The sequence below is a fragment of the Bos taurus genome, chromosome 8 (assembly GCF_002263795.3).
Source record: "Bos taurus isolate L1 Dominette 01449 registration number 42190680 breed Hereford chromosome 8, ARS-UCD2.0, whole genome shotgun sequence".
NCBI lineage: Eukaryota > Metazoa > Chordata > Mammalia > Artiodactyla > Bovidae > Bos > Bos taurus.
In genome coordinates this window covers 89708356-89731378 of record NC_037335.1, presented here as the reverse complement: position 1 = coordinate 89731378, position 23023 = coordinate 89708356, and the positions used below count along the sequence as shown (strand labels likewise).

Here is a 23023-nt window from a genome sequence, read left to right as displayed (position 1 = left end):
CCCCTCTTCCTGCCAACAACCAACCTGACACGCAAAGGGCGTCTTGGGTGAAACAGAAGGCAAACAAGTTAGCGAGTGACCGTGAGAATGCCTGGCTCCTGACTTCTGCGGAAGGCCGAGCGAGTTGGCCAGTTTGTGGAGGGGGCGGAATACGGACAAGGAGGGAGTGCGTCGTCAAGTGCTGCAAAGCTCGTCCTCCCCCGCCACGTAGGGCAGGTGAATGGGCGAGACCCGAATTTCGGCCGCGGTGGCGCAGTGCGGCGGTGGGGCCCGATTGGGAAGCCCTCAGCGCTGAGTGCTGCGTTTCCTCGGCCACCACAGCTCTGTCAGCGGATGGCCGTGTCACTGTACTCCGCTTCTTCCAAAGGGGCGGTGCGTACAACGCAGGTCGACTTGCTGCTTAAATTCAAGGACAGGGAGGATCAGTCAGTCGGTGAAAACCCTCCCACCGCGCGAAAACGAAACTTCTAAGGATGCCAGACTTCCGGCGCAATTCCCGCCGTCCCCGGCCGCCGGGCCTTTGGGCCCTTAATGCCGCCTCTCGGAGCGCAGCTGGGACCCAGCCAGGCCCCGCCCCCAGGTGAGAGCCGCGCCTGGCCCCTCCCAGCTGCCAGGCCCCACCCCGGCGCCAGGCCCCAGTCCGCTGTGCTTGGCTACCAGGTGAGTGGTGCCAGGCCCCTCCCTGCAGCACCACCAGGCCCCGCCCCACCTCCAGGCCCTCGTTTATTCGGTCCCGCCCCGCCGCCAGGTGAGCAGCCTCCAGCCGAGTCCTGCCGCCAGGCCCCGCCCTCTGTCCTCTAGGCCCCTCCCTCCAGCTGGAGCGCCTGCGCAATACGGCCCGTCGGGCCGGGGCCGGGCGGTGCTGCCGGTGCAGTCGGCGGACGCAGTGCGCGTGCGCCGTGCGGTCGGGGGCGGGCGGCGGCGGCCGCGGAGCGGAGCGGGGGCGGGGCGGCGCCGTCTGGCTCGGTCGGGCCGGGGCGGGATCGCGGCGCGGGACGGCAGGGCCCAAGGGCTGCAGACGGCGGCCTAGGAGGCCAGCAGGTGAGGCCTGTGCAGCGCCGGGGAGCGGGCGCCGCAGCGGGGCCGCGGGCGGGGCGCGTTGAGGGGCGGTGGCGCCCAGGGAGCAGCGGGCCGCGGCGCATTGTCCGGGCGGCGGGCGGCGCCTGTACAGCGCCCCCTGCCGGCCGGGCTTCGGGCGGGGGCCTCGGGCTCGGGCCGCGCGCCTTTGTTCGCCGCCCCCGCCAACATGGCCGCCGCCCCCGGCCCGGCCGGCCAGCCCCGCGCGCTTTGTTTGGGAGGCCTCGGCACTCGAGCGGGCGGGGGGCGCGGGGTGGCTGGGCCCGGGGAGGGGGGCAATGCGGCGGGCGCTGGCGGGGGGGCGGGGCGGGTGAGTGTTGCATAACCCGGCCTGGGCGGGGGAGGAAGGAATGAGACCCTCGGGGCCTGAGGGGGCGGTGTAGGAGTCCCCTGGGGCGGGGGTGGGGGCTGGACCCCCGGTGGTGGGAGGGGATGTCAGGGGGGAGGGGAACGGCCCTCGGGGCGTGGGAGGGGCTGGGGCGGAGGGTGGAAGGAGGTGGGGGTGGGAAGGAGGACTGGTCTCCGTAGCTCGAGGGGCGCTGGAACCGGACCACTGAAAGGGGAGGGGGTTCTCCAAGATCGGGACCCTCCGGAGGCCTGGCGTTGCTCTCCTACCCAGGGCTGTGTACCTACGACGGCGTAACCTCCCGGGTGGTTGCCGGGGTTCTGCAGCAGTGGGCTTGGCGGAGAAGGTGGTTTTTCGGGTATCTCGGTAACCCCCCCCCTCAATTCCCCCGCCCCCTTGGCTGCTTGTCCACGCGCCCTGGGCAGCTCTGCGCGGGACTAGCCGACGGCGGGCGTTTCTGCACACGCACACTCAAACACACACACACACACACACACACTTTTCTTTTTCATCACGAGTGACCTTGAGCGCATTCCGCAAGCATTTGCTGAGATTAATCGCACGGCGCGGAAACTGCGCAGTGCCTACGGTTGGCTCTGTTCATCTTTCCTGTTGGGGATGCGTTGTCGACTTTACCAGATTGAATTTTAGTGATGGCCTCAGCCATAAATGCCTAGAAATAAGCACCCCAAATCTGTTTACGCAGTTGCTTCACGCTTATTTGCTTTTTTTATGATTTGTGGGTTGGGATTCCTGGTTTTGGAGAGGGTTTTCCATGCATGTTGAAGTAGAAAATACAGATCTGCTGTACGTCAGAAAGCAACCCTCAGTACATTTAAGTGTTAAAGGATTGCGCTGTATAACCTGACTTCTGCCAAAGACGACATACCTCCCCAAATGCGAATTCCTATATAACTTCTGTTGGAATTTTCTGGAAGGAACTCTGCGGTCTGAAGGGATTGATGGAGAGTACAGTAATTGCTTTCTACATACCTTTGTTAGGAAATGAAAACTAAACCTGTACTTGAGGGTGTATATACCAGGACAGATTGAGTCTGTTAACGTTCTTAGAGGTTGTGAACTTTTAAGAGGCTGTGAAATTTCAGATGAGGGTCAAGTGAGATGAGGAAACTTCTGCCCTTCCCCCAATTCTTGGGTAAGAGGCAAATACCAAAAAATTGTAGCTAACAATTTATAGAACCTTTATCATCAGACTTGGTTTGTTGTTGAGCAGCTAAGTCGAGTCCGACTCTTTTTGTGACCTCCTGGACTAACCTACCAGGCCCCTGTGTTCATGGGATTTGACTTGATAATTGCATGCAAAGGTCGTTAAATGTTTGTCAGAATCGTCGATAGTAGGTGTGTGTTTCTTGTGAGAAAATAGAATTTCTTTGAGTAGCAAAATGGTTACTTCAAAATTCTGAGAAATGAGTTAAGGAAAGAGACCTTCAGTCAATCTCTATGATTAACTTAGAGTTTTTTTTTTTTTTTTAAGATTTTAGATGATCCCCAGAGTTTTGATAGTACTGTTTCTTTATTTACTAGTTTAGAACCCAGTCATAATATTTACTTTGTTTTGAGTATATATATGAAGCAGCGTTTAAGGTGGTATTCTTTGTGACACTCATGCTAAGAAATGCTACAGGAAAATCAAAGGAGTCTTTGGTCACCTTAGTTTGGGAAACAGTGCTATGTTCTTTTCCTTTTCCCCCAGGGTAACAATTCACAGTATCCGGTTAGTGGTGCTGAGAAATAATACCAACATTGTTTTCCATATTTGACCTTATATAGTTTGTTGTTTTTAGTGTAACATGTAGTAACACTCATGAAATCTAGGTAATGGCGAAATGTTGGTCATTGGTGTCCTTACAGGTAATGGTACCACTCTCATAAATCATGGAGTGGGAGGTTGATGTGATTTTTGTTTGCCTGTGCATCCTGTGGAAAAGAGTACCTCAAATTTGACTCTTAACGGTATTGATATGATATAATTGAGCTATTAATTTGAAATCTTAACTAGAAGAAATTTAATTATGCAGTGTTCTCTCTTCCCAATGACTTATCTGGTTGTATACAGATAAACTCCATTGGCTGTACTCCTTAATTGTTAGCATTTTTTCCTCTGGTATGTTAGAAACACATAAAAATGATACTGCTGTTCTGGAAGAATTATGGTGGATTATTGCAGAGATTAAAAATAACTGTTGTTGGATATTTCTTTTGAATTAGCAGAATTCTAATTTGTTGAGAAAAATATATGTCATGGAAATACTCCCTTATATTTATTAGATGCTTAATTGTGTTTTTTTTTCTTTCCTTTGAACAAAAAGAAATTGGAAATGGGGAATCCATTGTGAAAAAGATGTGAGCTCTGGAGTTGGATGTGGAGATTGAATGGCCTTCAACTCTGAAGAGTCTGGGTTGAAATCCAACCCCACTCCTTACTGGTCCAAAGCCACATACCTGGTTGATCACATAGCCCTTCTAAGCGCTATTCCTCAACTGTAAACTGGGATGAAGCCTATCATGTAAGGCTATTACAGTAGTTAAATGAAATGGATGTGTAGAGTTCCCAGTACAGTTCCTGAAATGCAGCAGCTGTGCCAGTCATTGTTGATTTCCTTCTTCTTCATGCTTTTGAACTTTGCTATAGTTACTAGCATTCTTTTTTCGACAATAGGTTGCTTAGTTGTGCTTGTCGTCTACTAAATTTTTAATTAAATTTTTATTGGGTGCTTATTTTTTGGCTTTAAAATTGCCATAAGTCAGATGTGGGCATGATACATGAAGATGTGCCCTTCGAGACCTTACAGCTTGGTAGGGAAGATACCCAGGCATATGGAGAGAAGGTGATGTTCCTGCAGGGTTAAGAATATAGGTTAGAGGAAAGCAGTCTAGATGAAGGAACAACAGGAGCGGAGTCATGATGAGTGTCAGACCATTACAATCAAAAGTTTTCCTGTGTTATCTGTTATTCCCATGTGAGTGATTCCTAGGGCTTCTGGATATCATAAGTTCCCTGTAGGTATTGATCATACAACTGCTGACACACTTAAGTTTGACATGATCAGTCTGTCTAGGAATGAATTTGGGGCCAGATTTTAAATAATTGAACATATCCCATTGAGGTGGTTGCTGTTTTATTCAGAGGGTGGTGGTGGTGGGCGGGTGCGGGGAGCCATTGAAAGACATTAAACCTTCTGAAAGATGGATTGAAGGAATCTACCAGTGTTCCAGCTCAAGTTTACAAGAGTCTAACCTGTTGAATAAGGATAAAGTAATTTGAAGCAAAGGCAATTTGTCTGGAGACACTAAAATGTTAAATGTGTTGATTTTTTTGGGGGTGGGGAGCATCAATTCATCATAGATATTGTTTTATCCATATGTTGAGAGAGTAAATAAAGAGACTAATGAAATATTTGAATACCACTTGAAATGTTTTTAGATTGTAGTAATAAGAGGCAGGACAATTTTTTAAACTTAGATTATATTTGTTTGCTTATATTTGTTGTTCAGCTTGCTTATAGTTACATCCATATAACTTAGGTTTAATATTTGGTCCTGTCTGCAAATGATCTACATATTTATTTATAGATGGTCTATGTAATTACAGACATGTATGTCTATATGACCTCAGTTCAATTCAGTTCAGTTCAGTCGCTCAGTCCTGTCCATGAATCACAGCACGCCTCCCTGTCCATCACCAACTCCTGGAGTCCACCCAAACCCATGTCCATTGAGTCAGTGATGCCATCCAGCCATCTCATCCTCTGTCGTCCCTTTCTCCTCCTGCCCCCAGTCCCTCCCAACATCAGGGTCTTTTCCAATGAATCAACTCTTCGCATGAGGTAGCCAAAGTATTGGACTTTCAGCTTCAGCATCAGTCCTTCCAATGAACACCCAGGACTGATCTCCTTTAGGATGGACTGGTTGGATCTCCTGGCAGTCCAAGGGACTCTCAAGAGTCTTCTCCAACACCACAGTTCAAAAGCATCAACACCACAGTTCAAAAGCATCAATTCTTCGGCGCTCAGCTTTCTTCACAGTCCAACTCTCACATCCATACATGACCACTGGAAAAACCCTAGCCTTGACTAGACAGACCTTTGTTGGCAAAGTAATGTCTCTGCTTTTCTATATGCTATCTAGGTTGGTCATAACTTTGCTTCCAAGGAGGAAGCGTCTTTTAATTTCATGGCTGCAATCACCATCTGCAGTGATTTTGGAGCCCCCAAAATTAAAGTCTGACACTGTTTCCACTGTTTCCCCATCTATCTGCCATGAAGTGATGGAACCAGATGCCATAATCTTCATTTTCTGAATGTTGAGCTTTAAGCCAACTTTTTCACTCTCCTCTTTCACTTTCATCAAGAGGGTTTTTAGTTCCTCTTCACTTTCTGCCATAAGGGTGGTGGTATCTGCATATCTGCTGCTAATGCTAAGTTGCTTCAGTCGTGTCCGACTCTGTGCGACCCCATAGACGGTAGCCCACCAGGCTCCCCCGTCCCTGGAATTCTCCAGGCAAGAACACTGGAGTGGGTTGCCATTGCCTTCTCCAGTGCATGAAAGTGAAAAGTGAAAGTGAAGTCGCTCAGTCGTTTCTGACTCTTTAGCGACCCCATGGACTGCAGCCCACCAGGGTCCTCTGTCCATGGGATTTTTCAGGCAAGAGTACTGGAGTGGGGTGCCATTGCCTTCTCCGGCATATCTGAGGTTATTGATATTTCTCCCGGCAATCTTGATTCCAGCTTGTACTTTTTCCAGCCCAGCGTTTCTCATGATGTACTCTGCATATAAGTTAAATAAGCAGGGTGACAGTATACAGCCTTGACGTACTCCTTTTCCTATTTGGAACCAGTCTGTTGTTCCATGTCCAGTTCTAACTGTTGCTTCCTGACCTGCATATAGGTTTCTCAAGAGGCAGGTCCGGTGGTCTGGTACTCCCATCTCTTTCAGAATTTTCCACAGTTTATTGTGATCCACACAGTCAAAGGCTTTGGCATAGTCAATAAAGCAGAAATAGGTGTTTTTCTGGAACTCTCTTGCTTTTTCAGTGATCCAGTGGATGTTGACCATTTAATCTCTGGTTCCTCTGCCTTTTCTAAAACCAGCTTAAACATCTGAAATTCCACAGTTCACGTACTGTTGAAGCCTGGCTTGGAGAATTTTGAGCATTACTTTGCTAGTGTGTGAGAGGAGTGCAATTGTGTGGTGGTTTGAGCATTCTTTGGCATTGCCTTTCTTATGGATTGGAATGAAAACTGACCTTTTCCAGTCCTGTGTCCGTTGCTGAGCTTTCCAAATTTGCTGGCATATTGAGTGCAGCACTTTCACAGCATCATCTTTCAGGATTTGGAATAGCTCAACTGGAATTCCATCACCTCCACTAGCCTTGTTCGTAGTGATGGTTTCTAAGGCCCACTTGACTTCACATTCCAGGATGTCTGGCTCTAGGTGAGTGATCATACCATCGTGATTATCTGGGTTGTGAAGCTCTTTTTTGTATAGTTCTTCTGTGTATTCTTGCCACCTTTTCTATCTTCTGCTTCTGTTAGGTGCATACCATTTCTGTCCTTTATCGAGCCCATCTTTGCATGAAATGTTCCCTTGGTATCTCTTATTTTCTTGAAGAGATCTCTCGTCTTTCCCCTTCTGTTGTTTTCCTCTATTTCTTTGCTTTGATCCCTGAGGAAGGCTTTCTTATCCCTTGCTATTCTTTGAAACTCTGCATTCAGATGCTTATATCTTTCCTTTTCTCCTTTGCTTTTTGCTTCTCTTTTCACAGCTATTTGTAAGCCCTCCTCAGACAGCCATTTTGCTTTTTTGCGTTTCTTTTTCATGGAGATGGTCTTGATCCTTGTCTCCTGTACAATGTCAGGAACCTCTGTCCACAGTTCATCAGGCACTCTGTCTATCAGATCTAGTCCCTTAAATCTATTTCTCACTTCACTGTATAATCATAAGGAATTTGATTTAGGTCATGCCTGAATGGCCTAGTGGTTTTCCCCACTTTCTTCAATTTAAGTCTGTATGACCTACTTATCCATATATTAACTAATCATATCTAAATTAATATTCCTAGTATGAGTTTTAGGTCTTGACACAAGGCTAAGAATGTTCTTTTCCCTGTGTACAGGGTTGATTTGTTATTGTGTATTTCCTTTTGCTTTCTCTCCTTTAGGATCACTGTGGACCTATGGAATTTTATGTATTGTGTGTCTTAATCAAGTAGTCATCATTCTTTTTCCTCACCTTATCCTAGTTTGGTCATGGCTTGGTGCTTTCAAACTAGTTTCTTGCCTTGGATGTGACCCTGTTAACCTTTGAACTGTTTCTTGCTCATGTTACACGATGTCTGAGACTGACTTTATGCTTTTTCTGCCCAATATCTATCAACCAGTTCTTTCAGCTCTTCTTAGCAGGCAGTGGAGTTTAGATACCAAAATCTAGTGCTGTGTGTCCTTATTGCCTTTGAGATGCCCTTGCTGTCATTGGCCGGACTTGGGAAATACTAGTTTTGATTTTGTGTTGCTAGTTCCAGTTCACATTTAACTTCATAGGGTTTTTACTTTGGGTTTATCCTTCTCTAATGTTAAAAATTTGCATTCTTACCAACTTTAATTACTTTCCTTTATCCTACAGTATAAGCGTAATAGTTCAAAAACTTTTTAACAGTTGAATGATTGTAGGTTTTCTATTTTATTCCCTTTGTTTTAAAAATGTTTACATTCTGAATTATGGAATTATTTGAAGACATTTTCTTTCTGATTTTGTAATCAATTTGATTATTAGTTTGGTTTATTTGAATGAAATCCCTAACATTTAAGGATTGCTTTAATGTTTTTCTAAACACATTTTTTTCAGTGTGTAAAACATTTATATAGTTCCAGAGTCAAAGCTGCATTATAAAGGTGTGTTCACATTCTGCCTTCTTTTCCTATCTCTAAACTCTTCTCCTCATGCTCTATTTTTATTTCTGGTTTATTTTTCCACTTATTTTTGCAATGTAAGGAAACATTTTTTTACCTGCTTTTCTTAAAAAAAGTTTGTACGTGCTTTTGTTTCCAAAAAGCTTGTATACACTGTTGTTTCTTCCTTTTTACCTAATGTATTCTGGAGATCACTTCATATACACTTCTATATTCTTGGTATGTACTCTTTTGTGCTTGTAGTTCATTTTCTAAATATATATATAATGTTTATATTCTGCTGCTGTTAAAAAATTATTGCAATGAATAACGTTTGATATATTGTTTTGTATTTGATCAGGTATAGTCATCTCTGCCATTAGGGAGCCTGGCCCTTGTTCTTTCCCTCTTCCTGGAATGCTTTTCTGTCCAAATTTCAGTTCTTCTTAGTCTCCTTTCCTTGTCTCAAGCCTCACTTTCTGATGAAAGCTGTTTAGTGTTTGTAAATTTTATAATAAAGGTAGAATAGAGAATCTCAATATATCCATCACTTGCTTGCAGTAACCATCAATTTTCTGAAGATTTTGAAGTTTTTTCTTGACTTTCGTCAAGTCCTTACATTAGAGACATTGCTGTCCTTCCCAAGTGCTTATCAAAATTACAGGGTTACATTTGTTCACATGATTTAATGAGTTTTTGTTTTCTCAAAAAGGCTGAGCTTCATGAGAGCAGAGATTCTTAATTGTTTTTGTCCATCAATACTTTTCTGGTCCTTAGCTCAGTTCTTGGGTTCTGAGAGCTCATGTCCCCTGGGCCCTAGCTAGCATTGTCCAAAGGCAGATTGAGGCTGTGTGGTTGAATGTGTGGTTTCCTCTCCAGGAGTCTGTCAGATAGTCTTTTTCAGAGATCTCAGTTAATACAGTGTAGGAGCTGGCTATGCAGCTTGTGTGCCTCATGCTAGACTTGTAGTCCATAGGACAAGAATTTGAGAAAGAAAGGTGGAAGTGCCTTGGGGAAGAAGACAGACTGGAAGCCACAGCAAGACAGATGGAAAGCTGTGTCAGTTGTGTTGCTTCTGACACTGGTGTGTGGGCATCCAGAAAGAGCTGGGCCTTTGTCTTGGAGCTGACCACACACATTGGCTCAGGAGACAGAGACTCAGGGAGCCTGGGGGAAGGTAGAGAAGCTGTTGCAGCCTCGCATCAGTGAGGCAGACGGGGAGTTAGTGAGTGCAGATGTCCTGCCAGATGCGCCCTCCGTCTGTGGCATGGTAGTCTCTCTGTAGCCCACCTAGTCCTGAAGCAAATACAAGGGAAAGCCTGGGAATGCAGTTTAGCCTAGCCAAGTTAAAACATTACAAAGCAAAATGATGAGCTCAGGGTTTTAAATTCCCAGTGAGGGTTCCCATAAGGAACCTGAAAGTTTCTGTGCTGCCCTAAAACTGCAAATTGAATTCCCTGTTAGTAGGTGAGAACTTGGATTGGTTAGGAGTGGAATCCTGAAAATTGGATTAGAGACATATGGTCAGTTTCTGATTTAGCTGGAGATCTTGAAGACCTAAATTCTGTTGGGTTACCTTTGCCAGTAGAAGCAGCCTTTTCATCCCCTGTCTGAACTTAATCTCTTTGCCTGAAAAACCTGCATTTGGCTTCACCTAGAATCCTCCCAGAAGGCCCCAAAGGATGAGGTGCAAAGTGTGATTCATGAAGAGGTAGACCTACCCTCCAAGAGTTTGCCTGGGGAATAATTGTGGAAATGGATGTTAAGGGTGTGAGATGATGCTGGAGGGAATGTAAAGTTGGGTTAGGCCAAATTTATTGATGTGGACAGGACACTGAACTGGGATCTGTAAATGCTGTGGTGACAGTTCCATCTTGGGCTGTCAGGTCTGTTAAATGGTCTTTTTTATTTAGAAAATTAATCATTGAGTTATAATAGGTAATTTTTGGTGACTCTGGTATTTTTGTATAATCTTAAAAAGATTTTCTTTAAATGGACTCAGTTCAATTCAGTTGCTCAGTTGTGTCTGACTCTTTGTGACCTCATGGACTGCAGCACGCCAGGCCTCCCTGTCCATCACTAACTCCTGGAGTTTACTCAAACTCATGTCCATTGAGTCGGTGATGCCATCCAACCATCTCCCCCTCTGTCATCCCCTTCTCCTCCCGCCTTCAACCATTCACAGCATCAGGGTCTTTTCAAACGAGTCAGTTCTTCACATCAGGTGGCCAAAGTATTGGAGTTTCAGCTTCAACATCAGTCCTTCCAATGAATATTCAGGACTGATTTCCGTTAGGATGGACTGGTTGGATCTTCTTGCAGTCCAAGGGACTCTTGAGAGTCTTCTCCAACCCCACAGTTCAAAAGCATCAATTCTTTGGTGCTCAGCTTTCTTTATAGTCCCAACTCTCACATCCATACATGACAACTGGAAAAAACCATAGCTTGGACTAGATGGACCTTTGTTCGCAAAGTAATGTCTCTTCTTTTTAATATGCTATCTAGGTTGGTCATAACTTTTCTTCCAAGAAGTAAGCGTCTTTTAATTACATGGCTGCAGTCACCATCTGCAGTGATTTTGGAGCCCCCCAAAATAAAATCTGACACTGTTGCTCTATCTGTTTGCCATCAAGTGATGGGACCGGATGCCATGATCTTAGTTTTCTGAATGTTAAGCTTTAAGCCAACTTTTTCACTCTCCTCTTTCACTTCATTAAGAGGCTCTTTAATTCTTCTTTACTTTCTGCCATAAGGGTGGTGTCATCTGCATATCTGAGGTTATTGATATTTCTCCTGGCAATCTTGATTCCAGCTTGTGCTTCCTCTAGCCCAGCATTTCTAATGATGTACCCTGCATATACGTTAAATAAGCAGGGTGACAGTATACAGCCTTGACATACTCCTTTTCCTATTTGGAATCAGTCTGTTGTTCCATGCCCATTTCTAACTGTTGCTTCCTGACCTGCATGCAGATTTTTCAAGAGGCAGGTCAGGTGCTCTGGTATTCCCATCTCTTTCAGAATTTTCTACAGTTTGTTGTGATCCACACAGTCAAAGGCTTTGGCATAGTCAGTAAAGCAGAAATAGATGTTTATCTGGAACTCTCTTGCTTTTTCGATGATCCAGCGGATGTTGGCAATTTGATCTCTGGTTCCTCTGCCTTTTTTAAAACCAGCTTGAACATCTGAAAGTTCACGGTTCATGCAGTACTGTTGAAGTCTGGCTTGGAGAATTCTCCAAGCATTACTTCACTAGCGTGTGAGATGAGTGCAATTGTGGGGTAGTTTGAGCATTCTTTGGCCTTGCTTTTCTAAAGTATTGGAATGAAAACTGACCTTTTCCAGTCCTGTGACCACTGCTGAGTTTTCCAAATTTACTAGCATATTGAGTGCAGCACTTTCACAGCATCATCTTTTAGAATTTGAAATAGCTCAACTGGAATTCCATCACCTCCACTAGCTTTGTTCATAGTGATGATTCCTAAGGCCCACTTGACTTCACATTCCAGGATGTCTGGCTCTAGGTGAGTAATCACACCATCGTGATTATCTGGGTTGTGAAGCTCTTTTTTGTACAGTTCTTCTGTGTATTCTTGTCACCTCTTCTTAGTATCTTCTGCTTCTGTTAGGTCCATGACATGTCTGTCCTTTATTGAGTCCATCTTTGCATGAAATGTTCCCTTGGTATCTAATTTTCTTGAAGAGATCTTTCGTCTTTCCCATTCTATTGTCTTCCTCTGTTTCTTTGCACTGATCACTGAGGAAGGCTTTCTTATCTCTCCTTGCTGTTCTTTGGAACTCTGCATTCAAATGGATATATCTTTCCTTTTCTCCTTTGCTTTTTGCTTCTCTTGTTTTCACAGCTATTTGTAAGGCCTCCTCAGACAGCCAGTTTGCCTTTTTGCATTTCTTTTTCTTGGGGATGGTCTTGATCCCTGCCTCCTGTACAATGCCACAAACCTCTGTCCATAGTTCATCAGGCACTCTATCAGATCTAATCTCATGAATCTTTTAAATGGACTCAGTGAAAGATAAAAGCAATCTTATGTGCTTTCCCTTTATAAATAGTCTTCACCACAAGTTTTAGTCCATAAAGTAGTGTTCACCTAAAATGCATTAGCTTTAAATAAATAAATAATTTACATAACTGTGGGACTATAATTTGGTAGAATCTTTTTGGAAAGTGGCTTCACTGAAGAAATATAAATTGCCTATACTCTTTTTATTTTATCATTTTTTAATTGGAGTGTAGTTGCTTGACAGTGTTGTGTTTCTGCTATGCAAAAGCGTGCATCAGCTATAACTGCATACATCCGCTCTCTCTTGAGCCTCCCTCCCATCCCCTGCGTCCCACCCCTCTAGGTCATCCCAGAACTCAAAGACAAGCTTCCTGTGCTCTGCGGAAGCCTCTCAGTAGCTAGCTGTTTTACAGATGGTAGTGTGTATATGTCAGCGCCACTCTCTCAATCCACCCCCACCCCCCACCCAAAGTCCATCCTCTACATCTGCATCTTTGTTCCTGTACTGCAATTTGGTTCCTCAGTACCATTTTTCTAGATTGCATGTATATTCCATGTATACATGATATTTGTTTTTCTAACTTCCCTCTGTTGTATGACAGATTCTAGGTTCATCCACGTCACTACAAATGACCCAATTTTGTTCCTTTCTATGGCTGCTGAGTAATATTCCATTGTATATATGCACCACATCTTTATCCATTCATCTGTCAACAGACATCAAAATTGCTTCCACATCCTTGCTGTTGTAAACAGTGCTGCTGTGAACATTGGGGTACATGTGTCCTTTTGAATTATGGTTTTCTCAGGGAGTATGCCCAGTAGTGGGATTGCTGAGTCATATATGGTAGTTTTGAGAGTTGTATTGATGTCTTTACTCAAATGAATACTAAGGTGAAGGTAAGAAGCGGGAGAGAGGGAGGGAGAAAAAGAGGAAGGAATTACTTTTTCCTTTGGCCCCCATCACCCTCAGCATCACCTTTGGGCTTCCCAGCTGGCTCTGCGGTAAAGAACCTGCCTACTAATGTGGGAAACTCAGGAAACACTGGTTCGATCTCTGGGTCAGGAAGATCCTCTGGAGGAGGAAATGGCAACCCACTCGGATATTCTTGCCTGGAAAATTTCATGGATAGAGGAGCCTGGTGGGCTGCAGTCCACGGGGGTGCAAGGAGTCAGGCATGACTGAGCACACACGGATGATACTTTTATTCTTAGTTATTTAAGGATCCTCCACACTGTTCTCCATAGTGGTTGTATCTGATTAATAGTAAGTAGCCAATTCCTGTTTTGGTTTAAGGACAGTTGACTTTTCAGAGTCTTGCCTTTTTTTTTTTTTCAGTGAAATATACTGAAAGTACAGAAGTAATTACAAATCTGTGGTTTGTGACACATTACCCATGCAATTGTTACTCATTTTTGTCATTCATTTCATTCACAAGGTCATGTATAGTTGTGGTTTGTTTATGCAAGTAATGATTTACTCATGTATTATCCATGGCTGTTCATTCTCCTGCTGTAAAATATTAGGTTGTTCCCACTTTGAAACTGTTCACTTCCTCCCAAGGACAAGAAAGGAAGTTCGGATTAGATTTTGCAGTATTGGGAGAAATACTTGTGAGAGAGTGAACAGCCCCTTGCAGGTCTGATGCATGTGGAGGAGGAAGAAATTGAAGAGAATGTCTGGTAACTTAGGACTTAAGTGCTGTTCTAAGAAAGTTTTAGCAAGGCCAGTGACATGTCCTCTAGCCAAAGATGGGACCAGAGGAGTCCCTTGTCCTGCTGAAATGGCCATTCTTAAGCATCCTGCCTATGGCCAGTGATTGGCTAGAACACCCTGTAGGAAGTATTGGTCTGGGGCAAGGGCCGTGATGGATTTAGAACCGAGCAGCTCCCCATATTAAGTGATCCAGGAGGCTCATTTCATGAGTGTCACGTGGCTTGTGTAAGTGGATGTGCTCTGAACATTCAGGTTTCTTGATTGCTTTTCTGTTGGGTAGACTTATTAGAATTGTTGGGTCTTTTATGCCTATGTTCAGTATTAGATAATGACGAACATCCAGTGTGGGTATACCTATCAGTTTCTTTTCTGGTGAATGCATTCTTGTGACTCCACATCCTCACCAGTATTAAGTTTAAATCTTTTCTGAGAGCGTGTGGCAGTATTTTTGCTTTTAGTTTCTGCCTCTGAAGTTAAGTAGTCATGTGATTTGTCTTGGCCAGTGCAGTGTGAGCTGAAGAGACTTGTCACAGGCTTTAAGAGCAGTGGTGAGATTTCCCATATTCCCTTCCTTTTGCCAGTGATCCTGTTTACAAGTGGAGCTTCTTGCAGTGCAGGTCTTTATGTGTCTAGAGCAAACTGAGAGCTGAGGATGTGGGGGGCAAGAGTGGAGAAAAGAGGAAGAAGGCAGGAAGTGGGAGTTTCTTTGGTCTTAAGCAACTAAGATTTTGAGAGTTGTTTGCAATCATAGCATACTCATTAACCTAGCCTGTCAGGTAAACTTTTTTTTTCCTTATTTCCAAATACACTTTTATTTTTAAGGGCAGCTTTAGGTTCACAGCAATACTGAGTAGAAAGTACAGAGTTCCCTGTATCCCCTGATCCCACACAAGCACAGCCTCTCCTGTTGGCAACATCCTGTACCAGATTGTACATTTGTTAGAGTGGATGAACCTACGTTGACATCATTGTCATCCAAGGTCACATAGGGTTCACTCTTTTTAAAATATACTTGTTTGTTTATTTGGCTGTGCGAGGTTTTAGTTGTGGCATGCGGGACCTTCTGTTCTCAGTGATGCGTGCCTGGTCTTTAGTTGTGTCATGCTAACTCTCAGTTGTGGCATGTGGGATCTATTACTACTTCGCTGACTAGGAACCGAAGCTGGGCTGTGTGTGTTGGGAACATGGAGTATTAGTCACTGGACCACCAGGGTTCACTCTTGGTTTTATATAGTCTGTGAACCTTTACATTTGTAATGTGTATCCACCACTACAATTACATACAGAATAGTTTCTTTGCTCTAAGAATCTTCTGTATTCTGTGTGCTTTTTTCTGATTTCTGTTTTGATTCCTTTGTGGTCAGAATACTATGGAGAATGCAATGGCACCCCACTCCAGTACTTTTGCCTAGAAAATCCCATGGATGGAGGAGCCTGGTAGGCTGCAGTCCATGGGGTCGATAGAGTCGGACCCGACTGACTTCACTTTCACTTTTCACTTTCATGCATTGGAGAAGGAAATGGCAACCCACTCCAGTGTTCTTGCCTGGAGAATCCCAGGGACGGGGAAGCTTGGTGGGCTGCCGTCAATGGGGTCGCACAGAGTCGGACATGACTGAAGTGACTTAGCAGCAGCAGCAGCAGAATACTATATAATTAAAAGCTTATGACATTTTTTGAAGCTTGCTTTATGGCCTGACATATAATCTGATCAGGTTCTTTTTTTTTTTTTTTAATGATTGGGCTAAGTGGCTTTATTAGAGAAAGCCAAGGTTATGGAGGACTTGAGAGTTGGCACTGGGGCCCTTCTTGCCCAAAGTGGGCACAACACTGACAAAGTGCTGGTTCTACTGCATAGGCTTCTTGGCCCAGTCTGTCGTCTTTTCGTCTTGTTTGGCACCTTCAGAGTCTGACCCTTACTTTCCCAGCAGGGGCCAGGGAACCATGGACCAACCATGAGTCTGGCTACTTCCAGAGTGCCCAGAACCTCTAACCCACACTGGCCCAGGGTAACCTCATCCTCTCCGGGCGTGCCTGCCAGGAGCAGGACTTGATCCTTTGGAGCAGTGCTCTCCAGTGAGACTACATACATGAGCCTTGATCTGGGCGACTGTCTCCTGGCTGCTCACCTGGAGAGTGTGTAGCTCCTGCGCGCTGACAGAGAGCTCCTTGTTGGCAACTAGATCATGGACGCTGCTGCTGCTACCACAGATGTGGAGTAGTGTGGGCGAGCACATTCTTTCTGCTGCTGTGCGCCACACCACTGCTTTGATCAGTTTTTGTAGATGACCTGTGTGTGCTTGGAAAGAACATGCTTGAACTTTGTTGGACGCAGTGTTTTATATTTGTTAGTTCAGCTTTGCTAGTTGTGTTAAATTCTTCTTGTCCTTTTATGCCTTCGGTTTGCTGGTTGTATTGGTTATCAAGAGAAATGTATTGGTATGCTTATTTTGCATTTGTCTGTTTCTCCTTAATGATAATTTTTGCTTTATCTATTTTGTGGTTATGTTACTAGGTGCATACATGTTTAGCATTGTATATTTTCCTCACCACTGAGTCTTTTAAAATAATGTGTCCTTTAAGGCAAAAGTAGTATTAGAGGTAAAGTTCGATTAGCTTAATATTAATGTAATTGCATTATCTTTTCTCTGATTAGTTGGTATAGTGTGTGCCTTTTAATTTTTTTAACTTGTATTTGCAGTCTTTCTGCATACTTTCTATTTTTCTGTTGTCAACAATACATAGCTGGGATTTAAAAAATCTAGTCTGACAATATTTCTTGTAACTGGAGTGTTTGGTCTATTGATATTTAACAAAATGACTAACATGAAAGTGAAGTTGCTCAGTCGTGTCTGACTCTTTGCAATGCCATGGACTGTAGCCCACCAGGCTCCTCCGTCCTTGGGATTCTCCAGACAAGAATACTGGAGTGGGTTGCCATTTCCTTCTCCAGTGGGTTTAAATGTGTTCTTGTGTTTTCTGTTTATTGTACCTGTTCTATGTCTTTTCCTCAGTTTTTTGGATGTCTTTTTTTTTTTTTTTTAACTCTGCTAACCTCAAGGTTACTTAAAACACGGATCGCTGACTTGTCAAAATCTAACGTTTGGTTATTTCCCCCTCTTTGTGGACGCTGAAACTCCATTTATTTTATTTTCACTTATGTAGCTCAGTTGATGCTATTTTAACTGTGTATATTTTATCTTATACATTATTAATTTGTCCAGTAATCACCATTTATTTATTGTTTTTAAAAACCCCTCATTTGACTATGTCAGATCTTGGTTGCCGCACGTGGAATCTTTGCTGCCGCAGGCGGGCTCTTCGTAACTGCCTGTGGACTTTTCTCCACTTGTGGCGTGCAGCCTCACTAGTTCCAGCGAGTGGTGGGATCTTAGTTCAGTGACCAGGGGTCAATGCATGTCCCCTGCATTGGAGGGCAAAGTCCTGACCCCTGGACCTCCAGGGAGTTCCCCTAGTACTGGCCATTTACCTTAACCCTTTTCATTGCTCTTCATTCCTTGCTGTAATTCCAGTCAGTCCAAGTCCAGTTTCGTTTTCCTTCTGCCTGAAGAGCAGTCTTTGTTTCTCCCCTGTTGTGTGACTCCTCATAGTGAATTCTATGAGTTTGTGTTAGTTTAAAAATATCTCAAATTGATTTTTCTTTTTGAAGGATATTTTTGATATGTATAGAGTTTTAACTTGTCAGTTTTCTTCTAAGGTGTTGAAAGAACTTACTGAATTACATTTTCAGCTTTTATTTATTTTTTTTATTAAGTAAACTGTCAGTTTAGTATTTGCTGTCATGGATAGACTCTTTTTTACTTCATGCTTTTTATTTATTTATTTCGTCTTTCGTTTTGAACAGTTTTTGTGATTTTTTTTAAATTTATATTTTGTGTGTTTATATTTTGTATTTTATGTACTTTTTTATTCTTTGGAGACGTTTGCAGTCATTGTTTTTTAATGTATTTCTGCTGCCCTGTCTCCCAACCCTCCACGCCATTAAAATACTTGTGAGATTTTCCTGATGTTTTATTTACCCTTTGCATGCTTCATTCTTGATATTTTTTCTGATCTCCCTTTGTTCACTAATTTTTAACGAAACTAGCTTAACTGATAATCTGTCCATTGAGTTTACTGTGTTTTTTCTCTTCTGGAAAATCTGATTCTGTAGTAGTTTTCTACCAGAGTTTTATATTTCATTTTTAATCACTTTGAATGTGATAGTTGCAGATGTTTTTTCATTTATTTATTTATTCCTGTAGCCTTCCTCCCATAACTTACTTTAAAGGATAATTTTGTAACTGCAATAGCCGGCAGCCCAGTTCAGTTCAGTTTAGTCATGTCCAACTCTTTGTGACCCCATGAACCGCAGCACGCCAGGCCTCCCTGTCCATTACCAACTCCCGGAGTTCACTCAAACTCATGTCCATCGAGTCGGTGATGCTCTCCAACCATCTCATCCTCTGTTGTTCCCTTCTCCTCCTTCCCTCAATCTTTCCCAGCATCAGGGTCTTTTCAAATGAGTTAGCTCTTCTTATCAGGTGGCTGATGAGAAGTATTGGAATTTCAAAACTCAAAGTATTGGAGTTTCAGCGCCAACATCAGTCTCACCAATGGACACCCAGGACTGATCTCCTTTAGGATGGACTGGTTGGATCTCCTTGCAATCCAAGAGACTCTCAAGAGTCTTCTCCAACACCACAGTTCAAAAGCATCAATTCTTCGGCACTCTGCCTTCTTTATAGTCCAACTCTCACATCCATACATGACCACTGGAAAAACCATAGGCTTGACTAGACGGACCTTTGTTGGCAAAGCTTTTTATTGTGCTGTCTAGGTTGATCATAACTTTCCTTCCAAGGAGCAAGTGTCTTTTAATTTCAGGGCTGGAATCACCATTTGCACTGATTTTGGAGCCAGAAAAATAAAGTCAGCCATGTGTCCACTGTTTCCCCATCTGCTTCCCATGAAGTGATGGGACTGGATGCCATGATCTTCGTTTTCTGAATGTTGAGCTTTAAGCCAACTTTTTCATTCTCTTTCACTTTCATCAAGAGGCTATTTAGACATTAGTGGGTCTTGCTTTTTTTGGTTGTTGTTGTTGGTTGTTGCAGCTTGTTTTTATTTTGTCTCTTTGTGGGTTAACTTACATGGTTGCACATGTATTAGATTATATTTTTTAAATTGTTTGAGATAATTTGGGCTCTGGGATGGTATTCCTGGAGAGGATTTATGCTTGCTCTGCCAGACATCTGAGGGATTAGGTGGTTTAGGATAATCTCAGTTAAGTTTTAAGGTAGAGATGAGTTGCAGCTAGGTTTCTTACCTACCATTCCCTCAGATCCCAAGAGCAGTTCAGGATTTCATCTTACAGAGAGATGGATATACTAGCCCCCTCCTTCCTTTGGTAGTCCCTGGGTTCTGGCCTTTGGCCCCTCACCTTGCAAAGTTGTTACCTTTAGCTGCCCCAAACATTTGGCCGTTACCCTCAGGGATAAAAGTGGTTGCAAATTTGGGGTTTACCTCTCAAGGCCCTACCTCTGGAAGCACTATCTTAAAATTCTTTGATACCTGCAAGCATTTGATTAGGGTATGTGTCAGTGTGTGTGTTAAAGTTTTGGCCTGTGGACATTTTCAGTCATATACAGTTGTTCCTCAGTATTTGCGGGGGATTGATTCTAGAATCCCCTGAAGAAAGCCATGGATGCTCAAGTCTCTTCCATAAAATGACATAGTTTTTGCATGTAACCTCTGCACATCCTCCCATATACTGTGTCATTTCTAAATTATTTGTAATACCAAATGCAACATAAGTACTGCATAAATGGTTGCAAATGCAACATAAATGCTGTGTAAGTAGTTACCAGTGCCATGGGGGAACTTTCTGAAATTTTTTTCCCTTGAATATTCTTTATCTAAGGTAGGTTGAATCTGTGGATGTGCAACTTCGATACAGAGGGTGAATGATATAACAGTCAAGAAAATAATGTAAAAGAACCCCCTTTGTCTCTGTGACACCACTCCAGTGATACCTTCTTAAGTTGGATAACTTCCTGGCTTCTGGTATGCGCAAGATGTTCCAAGCTCTTCATGTATTTCCTCCCCTTTACCTGGAATTAACCATTCCTATAAGAAACCCTGGTTCCCGATAGTTTTTGTTAGTGTTGTTCTTCCAGATTTTATGTTACTATTCTAGCTCTCAGGTGAGTGGTCTAAGTCACCAGTCCGTCACAGTGACTCTAGTCCGTCACTACCAGGATTGTCTGCTCCTCACAGTGATTCCTGTGTGTCCTTGTAGAGACACACCGAAGATTCGGAGCTGTTTTTTTGCCAGTGGTTTTAGGCAGGAGTGGTTTTGTCATGGGTCTTTTGGCAGTCTGGCGAAACCTATGGATACCTTCTCAGAATGTTTCTGAATACAGTAAGTTAAATACAAGGGAGCAAAGGAGAAATAAATTTAAACATTTAAATAGTTAACTAAAATATTAAAACTTTAGTAATAGTGCTTTTTTGTTTCTGTATTATGTGGCAGATAAGACATATAGGTAAACAGTTTTTATATTTTAAGGTACGGAAATGGTAGTTCTTGATGTTCATCAGAGAGTGAATTGAGGTGGCCTTTGACCTTTCACATTTGTTGTTGGTTATTCAGTCATTCAGTCGTGTCTGACTCTGCCACCCCATGGACTGTAGCATATTGAGCCATAAATAATTGATGATAGGGAATACAGGAGAGCATTATAGATGTGTGGGTCAGTGCATATAATCCTAAGACGCTAGCTGCTCAGAGTGAGGCTACACTTTACAGGCTGAAGCATTGTCCTCCATAAAACTACCCTCACTGCAGACACCAGCAATAAACTTGGTCCACAAGCCATCCACATTTCTGACCACCTGGGTTACAAAGTCAGGGATTCCCATGACCACCTCAGATTTGAGAATTTACTAGAAGAACTCATAGAACTCAGGAAAATGCTACAGTTTCATTATAGCAGAAAAGGATCCAAATCCCCATGACCACCCAAAAGAAGAAACACACAGGATGAGGTCTGTAATAATCTGGGTGGGGATCATCCAGTTTTCTTTGGTGGAGTCAGGAGTATCACTGTCCTGCACATGGATATGTAACGGTGTGTAGGGCTGGAGTATTGCTGACCAGGGAAGATTGGCTGTCCAAAGTGTTTTACTGGGGCTTTGTTATGTAAGCATGGGTGATTGAATCATTGGCCATAAGGTTGAGCCCAATCTTTAGCTTCTCTCCTTGAAAATTGACTGCTGTCAGGGGATTCAAAATCCCAATTCTCTAATCCCCTAGTTGATCTTTTTGGTGAGTCATCTTGTTAGCACAAACTATCTAGGGGATCGTAAATCAAAAGCACTCCTGTTACTAAGTACATTCCAAGGATTTAGAAGGTACTTCCTAGGAACTGGGACGAAGGCCAGCCAAACTCTTTGTTTTACAACAGTCACCAATTCTGTTTTCATAGTTTGATGACTAATACCCTGATGGCTCTGGTCATGTCTGTTCTGTGGCAGGGCATGTAACTTAATTTAGAAGTAGTGGATGAGCTTTAAAGCTATTTTGAGATCTGTAACATATGCAGTGGGGGTTGGAAAGATCTGTGATTTCTATTGTTTGAGAAAGTCAGGGATACTCAAATAATATTGTGGTTTCATACACATGATGGAAGTCAAAGGAAAATGAAGATAGAATTTTTCCCTTGTCCAAGTTCATGGTACTTGTGAAGTTTGTCCATGCTTAAGAGCTCTTATATTAGAACTTGGTGTCTAGATGTCTAGTGATTTAGACTGTTTAATGGTTTTCTTTATATTGATAGTTTGGGGCTCTGAAGGCCTTCCAAATATACTCTTGGTATATACTGTAGCCAAACACTGGGTAGTTAATGATGTTGCGTTCAAATTGAGCCCTTCATTTTATTATTATTTTTTTTTTAATTTTATTTTATTTTTAAACTTTACAATATTGTATTGGTTTTGCCATATATCAAAATGAATCCGCCACAGGTATACATGTGTTCCCCATCCTGAACCCTCCTCCCTCCTCCTTCCCCATACCATCCCTCTGGGTCATCATCCCAGTGCACCAGCCCCAAGCATCCAGTATCGTGCATCGAACCTGGACTGGCGACTTGTTTCATATATGATATTATACATGTTTCAATGCCATTCTCCCAAATCATCCCACCCTCTCCCTCTCCCACAGAGTCCAAAAGACTGTTCTATACATCAGTGTTTCTTTTGCTGTCTCATATACAGGGTTATTGTTACCATCTTTCTAAATTCCATAAATATGCATTAGTATACTGTATTGGTGTTTTTCTTTCTGGCTTACTTCACTCTGTATAATAGGCTCCAGTTTCATCCACCTCATTAGAACTGATTCAAATGTATTCTTTTTAATGGCTGAGTAATACTCCGTTGTGTATATGTACCATAGCTTTCTTATCCATTCATCTGCTGATGGACATCTAGGTTGCTTCCATGTCCTGGCTATTTTAAACAGTGCTGCGATGAACATTGGGATACACGTGTCCCTTTCCCTTCTGGTTTCCTCAGTGTGTATGCCCAGCAGTGGGATTGCTGGATCACAAGGTGGTTCTAGTTCCAGGTTTTTAAGGAATCTTCACACTGTTCTCCATAGTCGCTGTACTAGTTTGCACTCCCACCAACAGTGTAAGAGGGTTCCCCTTTCTCCACACCCTCTCCAGTATTTATTGCTTGTAGACTTTTGGATCACAGCCATTCTGACTGGTGTGAAATGGTACCTCATAGTGGTTTTGATTTGCATATCTCTTATAATGAGTGATGTTGAGCATCTTTTCATGTGTTTGTTAGCTATCTGTATGTCTTTGGAGAAATGTCTATTTAGTTCTTTGGCCCATTTTTTGATTGGGTCATTTATTTTTCTGGAATTGAGCTGTAGGAGTTGCTTG

General features: G+C 43.2%; 1 protein-coding gene and 1 pseudogene across 4 annotated transcripts in view; one reads left to right on the top strand and one right to left on the bottom strand.

Annotated features, from left to right (window-relative positions):
* Positions 1-487: 487 nt before the first annotated feature.
* SPIN1 (spindlin 1) overlaps positions 488-23023 on the top strand; it is an 82032-nt gene continuing 59496 nt past the window's right edge. For 2 of the 4 annotated variants that reach the window (XM_005200923.5, XM_015471411.3), the window contains exon 1: positions 937-1041. The gene's annotated coding sequence lies outside the window, so the exon portion shown is untranslated. Of the gene's footprint in view, positions 581-936; positions 1770-23023 lie in introns of those variants that run through there. The other 2 variants (XM_059889221.1, XM_059889220.1) reach the window with 2 other exon arrangements.
* On the bottom strand, positions 15824-17332 carry LOC101902554 (ubiquitin-like FUBI-ribosomal protein eS30 fusion protein; annotated as a pseudogene).